This window comes from Cricetulus griseus, chromosome 4 (assembly GCF_003668045.3).
Source record: "Cricetulus griseus strain 17A/GY chromosome 4, alternate assembly CriGri-PICRH-1.0, whole genome shotgun sequence".
In the NCBI taxonomy this organism is placed as follows: domain Eukaryota; kingdom Metazoa; phylum Chordata; class Mammalia; order Rodentia; family Cricetidae; genus Cricetulus; species Cricetulus griseus.
The window spans coordinates 211,892,540-211,908,711 of record NC_048597.1 but is presented as its reverse complement, the minus strand read 5'-3'; the positions used below and the strand labels follow the sequence as shown (position 1 = coordinate 211,908,711).

Below are 16,172 nucleotides of genomic sequence, written 5' to 3'. Positions count from 1 at the left end.
TCTCCCAGAGGACCTGGGTTCAATTCCCAGCACCCACATGGTGACTCACAAGCATCTGTAACTCAAGTCCCAGGGTATTTGTCTTCTGTGGTTACCAGGCATGCATAATCAGACAAAACACTCAAACATGTATCATACTTATTTTTCAATGGAGGCTGGTGTTGGGCTGGGTGATAGCTCAGATGGTAAAATTCTGCCCTTCCAACTATGAGGATTTGAGTTTGATTTCCTGGAAGCCACACTTATAAAATCACTGGACATGGTGGTGTACACGTGTAATTCTGACACAGGAGTTGGACACAGGTGGATCCTGGGATTGCATTGGCCAGCCATCTTAGTCAACTCAGTGAGTTCCAGGTTAGTGAGGGACTCTGTCTCATTCATAAAGAGTAAGTCATGGATGTTCCCTGAAGAATGACAGGGTTGTTCTTTGGTTTCTACATGCGCCTCTACACATGTACACATACATCACACACATGGACCAATACATACATGAATACACAGACAGACAAACACCATGTTAGTAATAAGTCTTTATTGTAAGAACACTTTTATGTCTACTTTTCAGATCAGGCTTCTGGATGCCTGGTGTGACTCTGATTGACAGATCAGACTTGTGGAGGCCTGGTGTGACTCTGATTGACAGATCAGACTTCTGGAGGCCTGGTGTGACTCTGACAGTTTCCATGACCTTCCCTTGCACCTGACTGCCATAAGCAGGAAATTGCACACCAAATAGTCCGTCTTTTGGCAACCACTGGACTGTTGTCATGGTAACCCAATTGCTTTAAACAGTTCATGAATGTCTTGAGGAAACTACCTGGGCTGTAGTAACTCAGTACCCTCAGTAGCTGTCAGTGGGCTCTGCTTTGGGAGTCCTTATTGCAGTCACAGCTTCACTCATGTGCTACAGCCTTGCAGTACTGCTCAAACAACTCTATTAACCTCCAAATGGTCTTGCCCATGACTGCCCTTGAGGCCCAGCCCTGGCTAGGCTGGACCTTGTGGCAGTAGTATCAAATTAGGTCAAGAGGAAAGCGCTCCCCACAGTGACCCAGCAGATAGTTCATGATTGGCCAATGCTGAGCTGTATCTATACATGGCTTGTGGTTGGTTCTTACTTAAAGCTGAGTCTGATCTTTATGTAAGAGTTGTGAATAGTCAGGGAAACTGGAAGCTGTGCTGTGATTGATGCAAATTATAGTCTGACAATGACATGGCATGCCTGTAATAGCCCCTATTGGATTGTATAACCAGGCTGTTCTCTCCACTTTAACTTTTATTTACTTCCTCTGAACATCCAGTACTGCAGTGTTAGGTCCTCATAAAGACCTCCCCTAAATGGCCTTTTATATACTTTTGTCTTTATCATGGATAGAATAGGCTGGGATGGTTACATGAAATGCAGGCAAAAACCCAGGACTTCCATTCCTGGGAGTAGCAGTAAGGAGGTGGCTAAATTCCAGAGTCACACCTGGAGCTGAGGGTCCTGATGCCCGGAGCTGAAACACCAAGAGGAGACTCCGGATCCCAAAGAGTCAATGAGAGCTAGAGGACCTGGGCTCAGAGATGTGACATCCAGAAGCCTCCAAGAGTTAAGGACTCCAATAACCAAAGTTCTGAGCTGCAACACTAGGAAGCAAAATGGCCGAAGAGCTAAGAAAGTGACTGAGGGCAGAATCTTCAAGAAGCTAAAGACAGAGGTGTGAAGTAGGTGGGAATCATCCCAGAAGCTAAAACTGGCAAGTGAAGATGAGAGGCTGTGAATAACAAAGAGCTAAGCTACAAAAGTTGCAAGCTCTGGTCTGTAGAAGAGTTCAAAAGACAGAGCCAACCTAGAGTCTTTGCAGCCCCTCCCCAGAGCTGTGTGTCTGGCTGCTGCATGGAGGTCCTCTAAGCCATGGACAATAAGCCTCTGGCCTGGCAAGCTTGGAGCCCAAAGCCTCTGCTTCCTAGAGGCTAAGCTTTAAAAGCCCCTGCATCTGGAAGCCCAGTCCCAGAACTTCTGGAATTCACAGCCACAATGCAAAGAGCTTCCCCTTTGCTTATCCATGGTGTCTATAGAATAGAGCCAAAGAACCCCCGACAGCCATTTGTGATGAGTCCAAGCAAAACCCTTGAATTTCTGAGGAGCAGGTGCATTCCAAAGCCCCTCCTAGGCCTAAAATTTAATTATCTCTTCATATCTGAGCTCCACTGGCTCGAGTAGAGGCATTTGGCAAAACGAAAAGAAAAGGAATTGCAGTAACAGTTACTGAGTGCTTACCATGTATTCTAAGTGGTTTAAGTGCATTATTCCATTTAATCCTTCACAGAAGTCCTATGAGATCAGTGCTGTTAGTTATTGCTTCACTTTTATAAAGAGGAGGCCGGGGAAAGTTAATCAGCCTGCTGCAGGTGAGCTCCGTCTCTGGTTAGATTTCAGACTGATCAGAGGAGCTAGGAGGGAACTCTTTTCCATGTCATCCCCCCTGCTTTTATCAGCATCTCTGCTGATCAAGCGCTTGGCTTTCAAGCCATCCTGTGTGGCCTTGTGTGGAAGCTCTGTGCTCATTGCGGTGTTTTCAGCAGGAATTCTGACACTGTATCGGGCGGCGTCTTTCAGTGGATTCACAAAGAGAAAATCTCGGTGTCAGAGTTAAGGGAAGCCTGTGGAGACTTCGGTAAGCAGTCGGGGCTGTGTTCTGTGATTTGACAGGATATAAAAGGGGGAAGCATGTGTGTATAAAGCCACACCTGTGGTGCTTCTGTGAGGCCTTGTGCCTTGAGAGGCAGGTGACATCTGGAGAGCATTACCAAATGCAGCAGACCTGGATTCTCCCTACACTTTATTTATTGGTGGCTTCTGACCCCCAAGATGCTCAAAACCTGGTCTTAGTATTTAGTCAATAGTGTGACTCTGTAATTATTTTAAAAGTCAACAAAACCTTTTATGGCTTTTCACTGCAGCTGAGAAACTGTAGCAAATGCCAAGAACTGTCTGAGAATAAATATTTAGGAGACACGGAGTTTGTTAGACGTGTACTGTGTGGGGGTTAATAGATACATAAAGAGATAAGTAGTGTCATGTACTATGTTTAATGAATAATATTAATAAAAACTAGAAGTTAGAATATGACTCTAATTATGGATATAAACATTTGCACCCCAGCCAGCACAGTGTCACACACCTCTAATTCCTTCACTCGGGGCATGGAAGCAGGTGAATCAGTAGTTCAAAGCTAGCCTGGACTACATAGTGAACAGAGGCCAGCCTGGACTACAGAAGACCATATCTCAAAACTAAATTTACACTTCAGTAGTCTCCTAACTCAAAGAATATACCACTCCAAAATCTTTTTCCTTGCTATTGATGTGATTTAAGCAAATTGATCGCTCTGAGCCTTGGTCATTTTGTTTATAAACGGGCTGCTGAATCCAAACTCTTGGGATACAGGTGCATAACTCATTCCGGACAGGAAACATAGGCCCAAGTCAACATTCATCATTTCCAGTTAAAGGCTCTTAGGAGACTGTGTGTGACTCACCACTTTCCCCTTCTTTGTGTGTCATTGTGTGACTGCAGAAGCAAAGCCCAGCCTTAATCAGCCTTAAGTAGCCCTGGTGCACAGAGCCTCCAGATAACTAATGTTACGTGGGGAACACAGCAAGAAAGAAATGTATCGTGTTAATGTCATTTCCTCGGCTGTTACTGCAACACTCTCCTGACATGTTCTGGCTAGAATGCACCTCACTGTCGCTAATATCACTTAAGCACCTGTTGGGGCTCTTGGTGTATTGCCTCCTCTGTACTGGAATTGGTTTGGGGGGGTACACTTTTCCAATAGATAATAACCTCAAACCAATCCTAACTTGCTCTTATCTTTCTTACCAAGTATTCAATTTATAGACCAAGAACAGAACAGGCTTTTCCACCCTGCCTTCCAGATTCAATTTAACTGATGGGCTGTTGGTCAGGATACAATTTCTAAGTAGATCATATCAACATTAGAAATAATGAATAGTGGTTGATTATAACCAATGACAAACTTTCATGTACACACACACACACACACACACACACACACACACACACACACCTAGTCTGTAGATGTCACTATATATACTTTATTGAGTGACACACATGGACTGTACCCTCATCTTAAAAAGTAAATTCTTGCTTCGGTTTTGAGTTCTTACTCTTTTTGGCAAGCTTTTCTCACTTACAGAAAATTGGGCTTACTTTAGCCCATGTGACCACAGACCTACACATGAACACCATGCAAGAAACATCAGGGTAAGAATGGTTGTTTAGAAGTTTGGGGTTACAGATCCTCTTGGATTCGGCATGAGGCAAAGCCACTTTAAACTGTACTCTAAAAAGAATAGAAGCATTCTGATCTTTAGTCACAGGCTCTGATGATGGTCCAAGTCATTAGAGTTAGGATCTCCTGTATTCCGTTGAATGCCACTCTCAGACTGAGTGTTCCAGAAGAATGGCCAGCCTTCCATGACTCTGATGAATGCTGGTGGGTACCAGTACTGGAGACTGAGATGGGCATTTTTCATCTCCTTAGGATGAAAAGAATAACTTGTCTTTTATAGAGCAGAGCTTGCCTGGCAAAGCCGAGTACTGGACCAGTCACTGTTTTGCTTAGTTTTCTGTCACCTTGGCACAGGCTAGTCATCTGAGAAGGAACCTCAAGTGATAAAGTGCCCCTATCAGATTGGCCTATATGCAATCCTGTGGGGGCATTTTTAGATTCATGGTTCGTGTGGCAGGGTCTGGCCGACTGCTAATTGAGGCTGGTTTAAAAGTGGCTCACAGCAGCTTAACCTCCAACTATGTTCATCCAGCTTAAGAAATTCCACCAGTCTCCCCAGTGGGAAAGAGGAAACATTGTATCCATCAGCTCTCCAGCCCCTCACTTCAGATTTTCATTGTTTCTGATAGCTCTCACAATGTCCCCGGGGTAAGGAAGTGGGTAGGAAACTCAGCATGTCACTTGTGCTTCTTGAACAGTGATAAATACAAGTTCCTTACTGACAAATCCCACAGCTTTCTGCCTATACACTCGTTTTTTTAATTTGACTTCTCCTAATTAAGTTAGGTAAATCCCCACAGGCCATTGCCTTGAAATTTTGATATTTTAAAACATCAACTCACCTGGGCATTTTTTTCACTTCCGCTTCACTGAATTTATTTATTTATGCTCCAAAATGACTTATTACTGTCATCCTTCTGCTAGGAAAGACATGGCCACTTCAACTTTGTAGTTTTGAGGGTCCTCCTACCTTACCTGGTCTCTCTGATAGCATTCTTTCCAAACAGTTTTTATAACCTGTAGGGTGTGGTGGTGTTCACCTTCCATCCCAGCACTCAGGAGTCAGAGGCAGGTAGATATTTGTGATTTTGAGACCAACCTGGACTATACAGCAAGTTCTGGGCCAGCTAAGGCTACACAGTGAACCCTGTCAGAAAGAAAGAAAGAAAGAAAAAAGGGTCCACATGCCCAAACTTGCCATTTGTAGAAGAGATGGTAGAGAGCTAGGGATGTGGCTTATTTTGTGGAGAGTTTGTTGGCATGGAAACCCTGGGTTTGTCCCCAGCATTATGCAAGTTAGGTATAGTGTGTTACTCTTGTAATACCAAATTCAGGAGGTGAAGGCAGGAAAATGAAATGTTTAAGGTCATCCTTAGCTATATAGTGAATTTGAGACCAGCCGGGACTACATGAGGTCTTGTAGAAAAAGAAAAGGGGAAGCTGGTAGAACATCTCCAGGGGTCTAGTTAGCTGTCTCCACCTTGCTGTCACTGCTAACCTGGCTATGTCCTTACACTTTCGCTGGCTGTTAGAACCTACCTGCAAGTCCCACTCACTCGGCCCCATTTCTTAAATTATCTGGGTCAGCCCAGCGCCATCGTGTGTCAGGTTCATATACTACTCTGTCTGTTGTCCACCTCTTCATGGTGTCCTTTGAAAACGGCTGCAGACGAAGCATAGCATCTAACATCAGTATTAAACTATCACCCAGTAATGACCCTCACACTGGCCTTTCATTCTCTCTCCCATTGGCCCCCAAAAGCAATTTTCTATGATCTTTTCGGAATGGAAGCTCCATCGTGTCCCTTCTTGGTTGAAAATCCTACAGTGATTTCTCGAGGGTGTTGAATAGCGTCTCACCCCAGCCTGCTTAGCCTCTGTCCTGGATGTCATCTTCTACCAGCCTTTCCCTTTTGACTAAGCACAGCCACTTTGTTCTTCCTTTATAGCGCTTCATGCAGCCACACTGGCGCTCACATGCAGGCTCGCTCTTTCTATGTCCTGGCATGTCTGTCTGTCGTCCTTTCTCATGGCCGGCTTCCCCAGCCATCAGATCTCAGCTAACGTCATCTTACAAGGCCCTCTGCTACTCCCACGCAGTCACGCTTGGAAGTATGCTGCCTATCATCCATTTCCTTCCATTAAAAATCCACTTCATGCCCTTTCTGTTGTGTCTGCCATGCTGAGAATAAGGCCTGAAAAGCCCAGGGTTTGGTTGATATACATCCAATGACTGCCTTGGGGGAAATGCCCCACACATGTTATCTATTATTAGTTCTAGTAGATAAAAACACAGGTGTGAGGTTCTGGTATAACTGGGGTTCCATCTGTGTGGGATTATTTGCAGTGATGTGCTCAGAGAAGACTGCAGGCACAACTCTTTCCCTCTGCCAAGAAAATGCCCCAATGTAATGGTCTGTTTTCCACCTACAACACAACACTGAAGTCCAGTCTTGAGATCTCTGACACAGTGTATCAACCAGCACCTTCCTACCTTCCCAGCGCTTACCCAAAGACCTCACCTCAACCATCAGGAGCCAGGCAGCAAGCTTGGAACCTGGAGTGACGGGGGTGTTGTAGAAGAGGCTGGGAATCCTCAGAGTGACCCCTTGATTATTTTCACGTCTGCTACTCCTATGGAGCTATGTGTGTGGTGGGGAGGGAGGTAAAGTTGCAAAGTTTCTAGTGAATTCTAATCTGAGTGTTATTTAAGGAATGCTACAGTAAATAAGCTGAACCGGAGGAGTTCTAAATGCTAGGTACCTCTGTTCATTACATGAAAGTCGATCTCCTTTGTGGTATCCTCTGACAGGCACTGAGCCAGGATTGGAGGAGGGCTCTACTGTCCCGAGGTGGATATACCAACACCACATATCTATCCTGTAGCCACTCACTTAGAACCTAATTGATGCTTTGAGATGCAGTTACTAACATGCTTTATTATTTCATTTTTAATTACCGCTAATTAGAAACAAGCTGAGAGACAAGGAGCTGTCAGACTTAAAAGAACATGATACCAGTTGGCCTGGCGTGAGCAGACCAGGGATGACCAAGAACTCCTGGGGTCTGGTTTCACCCCAAATCATTTCTTCAGAAGTGTGTCTTGTCTCCCACAGCCATCAGTGCCCTTTGTTCAACTCCCTTATGTCTGACACCCATTTGCAGGACAGATGCTTAAGATTACAGGATGTCATCTCGGGGACATCAGGGCTCCCCCAGCTGCATCTCTGGGTCGGCCAGAGCATCTTTTTCTGAGCCCTGGGCTTCATTAGCACACTGCTCCATGCTGACCTCAACTGACTCATCAGGTTATGAGCACAGCTGGGAATAGGAATTATTTCCCTGGGGGATCCCAGCTGAATAATAGCTATCATTTGTATGCAGTTAAATGATTTGCAGAGCGGCACGGCTCAGAGCTCCCCGGCTGCCTTCTATTTCTGGAAGCCTGTGAAGCAGTCTGTTGAGCACGTGCTTTCTAGAAGGTAAGGTGGGTGTGATGGCAACATCTAGAGCCGGGGCTTTCTCCTGCCACATGTAGGGTCAGCTGGAGGTCTGCAGCTAAAGAACGTGGGTTTCGTGACTGTGTCCTGCTGTCCAGACACATGCCTGGCAGTTCTGTTTTACTCCCAGCCACAGTCTTGAGCCTCCATATCCTGCCAAAGGAAAAGAGCTGGGCGTGAATATTCATGAGGGACTGAACTTCAGAAAGCCAAGGTCAGGAAACCCTTTTTCTCAGATGGGCTTTTGGCATGTTGCCTGGCTTTCCTCATCTTCTAGTCCACTCGCTTTGAGGAAGTTAACAGATACAATAGCCTCATATCAGGATAATGTGGAAAGCAACAGTGGGTTCCCCAAGATGGTATAGGGGTTTCCCAGCCCAACATGTATCATTCATAGCTTCAGTGCCCACATATGCCTCATGAGATGTCCTATCCAGGCCAGTGATGACTGTCCTAGACTCACTCAAGGGTTCCAAGTGCCTCCTGTCAACCCCTGAATAGTCCTGCACTGGCAAACCAGATTTACACAGAATACAGCTGCAGTCTTGAAACTACAGATGGGGGGGGGGCTGCTTTATCCCTTGACTTGCTGAGGGTAGAAGGGTTAACAGCCTTTTTCACCAGGGCATGGGGACCTTTAGAAACTGCAGTAGATGGACTTCCATCTCTACTCATTTTCTCTACCCTCTGCTTCCAAATGAACATGGGCCACAGGGGTTTCTCATAGCTTGGATGCTGGCAGATGCCCCAGTCAGCCCCACACAAATTTAAATGTAACAGCTCTATGTCTGAGCTTTAGGTTTGTAGTTTTCATAATTTCACTGTTCTAAGCTCGAATCTTGCCTGCCTGTTTCTAGTCCCTCTCTGTAGCAAGCTTTTTCTTTTGGGCCCCCAACCAGTTGCCAAATCATGACATAGAGACTTCTTATTAGTTATGAATGCTCAGCCTAGCTTAGGCTCATTTCTGGCTGGCCCTCTTAAATTAATCTATTTCTATTTATCTTTTACCTCTGGGCTTTTTACCTTTCTTTCTGTATGTCTTACTTTCCTGCTTTCTCCAATGTCTTGCTGGCTGACAACTGCCTGGCTTCTGGCCCAGGTGTGTGTCCCTCCCCCCTTTCTCTCTCCCCCTCTCCCCTGCCCCCCCCCACTGTCACTCTTTCTTCCCTCTAGATTTCTCCTATTTATTCTCCGTGCAGGTCAACTCTGCCTACCTCTCTCCTGCTTCATTATTGACACTTCAGCTTTTTATTAGACCAATCAGGTGCCTTAGGCAGGCCAGGTGAAACAAATGCAGCATACATAATTAAACACACATCCTTACATCATTAAACAAAGGCAGCATAAACAAAAGTAACACACCTTTACCCAGTTAGAGTCATAGTCTACAGCATAAACAAATGTAACACATCTATCTTTACTTAAATTAATTCCCACAGCACTGCTCCCCTAGGTTTCATCTTGTAACTTCATTCAGAGATGAGCTATCACTGCCTGCTCCTTGCTTCCCTTTTTTCAGAATATCCAGGATTGACTTACACAGCAGCCAGCTTGGCCCTCCCTGTGAGCCTGCTTTTAAACAAACTATCCATAGGGACTTTGTCTCTCAGACAGCAAAAATAAATCTCAGCAGATAAAAGCAAGTGTCGAGTCATGGGATGGTAGGAGCTAGACTTTCTCCTTGACTCCCCCAAATGCCTGCAACAAGGGCGCGTTCTCATGATGGAACATGCACTAGTGTTTGAGCAAAGTCCTTGGACCAGTCTGTCTCCTGAGTGGTAAGAGAAAGCCTGGTGCCTAGAGCAAATGCTTGGATACATGGAGGCTTTGAGTGGAATGTAAAGAGCCCAATGACCTGAGACTCTTGGGAATGAACAACAACAACAAAAACCTCTCTCTGGAGCTTAAGCAGACAGTGGGGCGGTGGATACAGCGAAAGAAACATTGAGCTTGGACTGAGAGTCTGGGGTTATTCTACTTGGCCAGCTTACTGACCACAAGGTATACTCAAGGCATTTAACACAATAGTTTAGCTGTTGATGACTTCTTTGTACTGGGCTCTGTGGTTGGCATTGCTGGTACAGTTGTGCATGGGGTCAGGTGACACCCCTGATTATGTGAGTGCATTGTTTGACTCTCATTCAAAAGATCAATGAAAGTCAGTTATTTTGTGACCTTTGAGGATTCACAACATAACATTTTTACTGAGAATAGCATCAATGCTGTGTATAAATCCACATAGGAGAACATGAAAGTAGCCAGCTATAGCACCATACCAAAAAAGGAAAGCTCAGAGTTGTGTAGATGGAGAATGTAGATCATATGGGGGATTTCTCTTTTTTTTTTTTTTACTCATACAACAGCAAAGCAGAAAAAAATGACTACTGCCACTTATGGATGTTATATATTTATTAGAGATTAATAGTAAAATCCTACCTGGCTTTCTTTTGTGTTATTTTTCTGTGTTCTTATTTGAGCATCTGGGAAGACTGCTAACTAAAGAGGCATCATGTCTACGTGAACAGTCTGTTTTTCCAAGCCACACTAAAACGGAGGGAGAGAGCAGCACCAGAGAATACAAGGAGGTCACCTTTGGGGCCCTACTTGCATTCTTTGAGATCTTTCTGAAGGGCTGAATACCAAAGGAGTCAGACTAGGCTGGACTTAGAAGCACTAAGTATTATATTATTCAAAGTGCCTGGGGACATTTTACATTGTCAATAAACAATAAAGATATTTTACAGGGCTAGGGAGACATCTTAGTCTATAAAGTTTACCTTGGCAAACCTGAGGATCTGAGTTCGATTCCCAGAACCCATGTGATAAAGCTGGGCATAGTGGTGATGTTTGTATTCTCAGCCTTGGAGAAATAGACAAGAAGATGTCAGGGGCTCACCAGCCAACCAGTCTAATCTAATGTGTAAACTGCAGGCCAGTCTGTACACACACACACACACACACACACACACACACACTGAGCCATGTAAAGATTTGCAAATAGCTGGGTGTTGGTGGCGCACGCCTTTAATCCCAGCACTGGGGAGGCAGAGGCAGGTGGATCTCTGTGAGTTCGAGGCCAGCCTGGTCTCCAGAGCGAGTGCCAGGATAGGCTTCAAAGCTACACAGAGAAACCCTGTCTCAAAAAAACAAACAAAAAAGATTTGCAGATAATCAAAAAGGCAATATCCCACTATAATCTCCTCTGTGGACTCTTCTATGTGGCTGACTTTTGGGAAGAAGTCTGTATGAGTTTACACCCAGCACAGCCATGTTACAATTGGATATGTTCTGTGTTTTTCAAGCATTTCTTTTGTACTCAGAAATGCAATTATTATAAACAAAACCCTAACATAAATGAAGCTCTAAAATATCATCTCTATAGGAAAGGGACTTGTGCTGTTCATTATTTTTGTCCCCAGTTTCTGTGCACCGGGGGGCATCTCGGGGCTGTGAACAGTCCCAGTTTCTGAGCCTTGCTCCTGGAAATGCTAATTCAGTTGGTCTGGGAGAAGATGAAGCTGCCAAGGAAGATAGAAACTGGCCCTAGAGTAAGTCATGATAGAAAGCTTTGCAAGAGCCACCATCTACATTGTGGCTTCTTACAAGGGGCAGAATCTGTGTTGCAGTTGAACGCCCCGCCCCCCTTGCTCCCTGCATGCGGGCTCCAGTTGTTTTTACCTGGGAAGAGTCTGTCTGGTTCAGTTTCCTGACATGTCATTTACGCTCCTGGGACTTGGAAAAGGCAATTATCTATCAAATACCAGATGGCTATGTAGATTAGCCCCAATGAGCAAAAACACAGAGACTCGAACAAAAGCTGGTGATTAGCTGGTTGAGTAGCAACAGGCCCTCTCTGTGCAGATGCACTGGAAACAAGGGCAGGAGCAGATCTTAATGTCTTTATTTTCTTGGGTTCATTAACAATGCATTCATTATTTCTGTACTGCTCTGGGGAAAATAGTGGAGAGATAAGGAAAGAGCGCCACCTCCTATACCACAACATACTTGCTTTTATGTGTTTTCCTTATATTTTATGGTAGGAAATGACAGTGTTAGGTTCCATCCGGTTGTAAAGAACAGTAATGTCTGCTTCCTGGGAGGGTTTTGTTTTACCCCAAATTAAGCATTTAAAGGCTCTGTTTACGTGGCTGTGAAAGCACTGGTGTCTGCTATGTGGTGCATACAATGAACTATGCTGCACGAAAAATGAAAAATGACCAAAGCCACTCAAAAAAAAAAAATTAGGATACCATTCCAGTTGTATTTGGTTTTAGAAAAGGAGGGGCTGCGATTTTCTAGGATACTGCCGGCTGAGCCCTGCTACAGCCCCTGTCAGTTAACTGGGCCCTGAGTACAGAGAAGAAAGACTACAGGTAATTTGAAACAGTTAGACCAAACCTAGCAAACTGCATTGTCAAAATTTGAAAGCATCAATATATTAAGTTTAAAGTGTACCCAATATATTAGAAATATCAGAATTCAAACGCATCAACCCCAAGCATTTAACTATGGATGTCATGCAAGCTGTAAACATCATTTTAGTTCTTCAATGAAGAGACCTTTGGAGAAGATCAAATTCTGCTTAACTCTACTGCTTCTTTAAAAGGAAGGGGAGCATTCATTTCAGGTATGGTAAGAGATCGTACCTGTTCATATATATCCCCGTGACCTTCAGAGACGGCAATACTGTTTCTGAGCTGTGGGATTCTTTTTGACAAATTCATTATCAGTACATATTTTGAGAGACACGATTAATCTGACTTCTTTATAATCAAGAATTGAAGCCCATCCTGCCCTCACCCATGTTTGTAATGTTCAGGTGATAAAGATTAGGCCAGGAAAGACAGTAACTATGATTGACAAGTTGCACCAACTTGTCTATGACTTGATTTTTAAAAATCATCATTAGCTTCTTTGTGAGCCTGAGGTCATTGGTTCTGGCGAAACCTCCCTGGCATTGGCTAACTCAGCTCCGGTTAGATGGTAATTGTAGTAACTGACCTCCCGTTGTTTGGTGTCTCCATGTTAGTTTGCCCACAAGAAGTAGGTAGAGAGGAGCAGTTGTAGGGTAAATGCACTTAGGGTAGGGAGCTGTAGGGTAAGGGTGGTGGGGTGTCAGAGGGGCTGTGTCAATTTGACTTGAGGCAAAACTAATGAAGGCACCCTCCCCCACAGCATTGCTTTGGTTTTCCTGGGTCTTTTGTGATTCCACAAGTTTCATGGTAGTTTTTCTATTTCTGTGAAAACAGTCACTGGTATCCTAATGGCCTTCAGTTTATAGCTCACTTTGTGTGGCATAGTCATTTTAACACTATTGCTTTTTTTTTTTTTTTTAGTTCCTGAATATGGGCTAGTTTTGTGTGTGTGCATGTGTGTTTTTATGTTTATATGTATTTATATTGTGTTTGTATATTTTGTATGTATGTATATGTATGTGTGTGTTTATGTGTGTGTGCAGGTGTCTCTATGTTGTATAGTTTCTTTGATCAGTATTTTATCATTTTTCATTATAAAGATCTTTCATTCCTTAGTAAAATTCAATCTTAAATACTTTATTTTGGCAGCTTTTATGACTTGTATTGCTTTCTTGATTTTCTACTCATCGGGTTTATTGTTGGTAAATGAAAATGCTGCCTTTTTTACACTAATTTTCTATCCTTCAATCTTATTGAATTTTGTTGATTCTAATAGCTTTTTAATGAAATATTTAAGTTTCACTATGTATAATCATATCTTTACAAACATGAATAATTTTACATCCTTCTTTCCAATTTGAGTACCTTTTATTTTGCTAATTGCTGGAGCTAAGACTTCTAACACAGACTGTAAAGAATTGAAAGTACATTCCTTGTCTCATTCTAGATCTTAGAGGAAATGCCTTTTCCCTTCAGAAGGATATTGCCTGTAGGTTCTTATTATGTAGCTTTTATTATTATGAGGTATGTTCCTTCAAAACTTAATTTGTTAGGGGTTTTATCACAAAGGTGTGTTGAATCTCAGCAAATGCTCTGTCTGTGTCTATTGTGATCATGTTTTGTTCTGCAGTCTCTTGGTGAGAAGTAGTATGCTTATTATTTGTGTGTGTTAGATCATCTCTGCATAACTCCTGTTTGACCATGGTGTATGACCTTTTCCTATGCACTGTTGGCTTCAGTTTGTTGGTTTATTGAGAATTTTTGCATGCATGTTCATCAGGGATATATATATATTATATATATATATATATATATATATATATATATATAACACACACACACACACACACACACACACACACACACACACACACATACATACATCCTGGTCTGGTTTTAATGTCGGGGTAGCATTAGCCTTGCAAAAAAACAGTTTGGCAAAGTTCTTTCCTTTTTGTTTGAACTTTATGATGATTTGAATGGGCAATACCCCCCAATAAGCTCACACATTTGAACACTTGGCTCCCAGTTGGTGGCGCTGTTCAGGAGGGTTTAGGTAGTGAAGCTATGCTGGAGGAAATACACTAGGGGTGAGCTTTGGGAGCTTATAGCCTCATCCCACTTCCAGCTAGCTCACTAGCTTTTCCTTTTCCTTCCCCTCCCTTCCCCTCCCTCCTGTGTCTTCTCTCTGCTTTATGTTAATGGTTGGAAAATGTGATCTCTCGGCTTCCTGCTCTAGCTGCCCACTGCCACGCCTCCCTACCATTGGGGAATATCTCTCTCTGGAACCATAAGCCAACATAAACTGTTTCGTCTTTGTCCATGGTGTTTTATCACAGCAACAGGATAGTATAACCTGCAAGGAACAGTTTGTTTGTTTTTTAATAGAGAAAAAATAATCTTTTCTTCTGAGTGTTTTATAGAACCCAGTTATATACCTCTCAGATCTTGTACTTGATTTTGAGGGAAGACTTTTTAATTATTGCTTCAGTTCACTACTCATTGGTCTGTTTAGATTTTCTATTCCTTCTTTTTCAGTCTTGGTAGGTTATAGGTGTGTAGGAATTGATACATTTCTTCTGGGTTTCCCAATTTGTTAATTATTCATTGCAAAAAAGCTTTGAAAAACTCTGCATAGGAGCTTGAGAGTAATCTCCTAAAAATTCAACAGACATCTATTTAGTCACAGCCATGGAATGACTCCATTTGTTACAAATTCTGAAGTGACTCTTGAATGAGCCACACATAGCTAATCATCTCATTTGTGGCAATTCAAGACTTAGAATTAAACAGATACAAAAGGCTGTATTCTCTTAATTTTCTTCTTAAGAACTTTGAGTTTCCTTGTTATCCTATTTTTTGAGACCAATGTATTGCTTTTGGTGTGCAAAGTTCTCACACTGATATAGACTTCAGTGATAGTTAACACCTATTCAGCATTTTCCAGATGCTCGATACTGCTCTGAGTTCTCCCAATTCACCCTTCCAGCAATTCTATTCTTCTTCCAAAACAACAATTCTTCCAAAAGTCACCATCGGCATCAGCCCCTTTTACAGCATTTCCAAGGGCATGCAGCTTACAAAAGGCAGAACCAAGAATGAATGGATCCTGGACAATCTTGCTCCAGAGTCCTATTTCAAGTAACACCCCTGCTTCTCCGAAGAGAAATACTTGGACATTTACTGTTTTAAAACTAGTGTCCATGCAGCCACGACAAGTGATGTTGGCAAAGTGCTGAAATCATACAAGTGACTGTCCACAAAGTATCTGGTAGAATTAGACAATAGTGCCATGCTAGGTGCCACCTGGCTTATGAAGATGAGCCCTGAAGTGAAATTTCTAAAGTGGTTTCATTACAATTACATTATGAACGTCTTCCCTGGGATTAAGGATATTGTATGGCAGCTTGGTTCAAAATTACACACCCAAAAGCACTTGATTGCTTTGTCTTTTGGGGAATAAGATAAAGACAACCTGTGTTAGATAAGTGGTACATTTGACAGTTATCACCAGTCTCCCTGGTGCAGTAATCCAAGAAGCTGTAGGAACTTGATGCTGCCAAGTGTCAGAGACATTGTAAGTCCAGCCAGGATTGAGCATCTGTCTGTGCTCATCACTCCGGGCTTCTTTATCCCCCAATCATAGGGAAAGAGCGAGCCTGTCCTAGCAGTCACATGGGGACTTGTCCCTCCTACAACTGCTCTGAACTTCATTTTATATCAGAAAGTATGCAGGGACTTCCTCTCCAGCTGACAGCCTCCTTCCTCAGTGTATGTCCCATGGTGGCAAAACCTGTCGCGTCCACCCTTGACCAGCAAGAACGACGCAACACCGAGGAATCTTCTTCACACAGTTTTATTCGGGAACCTTGCTTTACAATGAATGGTGGCCCTGTGTAGAGGAAGACGGGGCCTGATATAGTCTACATCTACCAATCACCTAACCCTACGTG

At 43.3% G+C, this 16,172-nt stretch overlaps 1 protein-coding gene across 10 annotated transcripts in view; it reads left to right on the top strand.

The window, feature by feature from the left end:
- Tmem108 (transmembrane protein 108) overlaps window positions 1-16,172 on the top strand; it is a 276,755-nt gene that overhangs the window by 100,069 nt on the left and 160,514 nt on the right. For 2 of the 10 annotated variants that reach the window (XM_035443904.1, XM_035443902.1), the window contains exon 1: window positions 7,595-7,786. The exons of 5 other annotated variants lie outside the window; for them this stretch is intronic. The gene's annotated coding sequence lies outside the window, so the exon portion shown is untranslated. Of the gene's footprint in view, window positions 1-7,594; window positions 7,787-7,866; window positions 8,019-16,172 lie in introns of those variants that run through there. 3 more of the 10 variants (XM_035443907.1, XM_035443903.1, XM_027414343.2) reach the window with 2 other exon arrangements.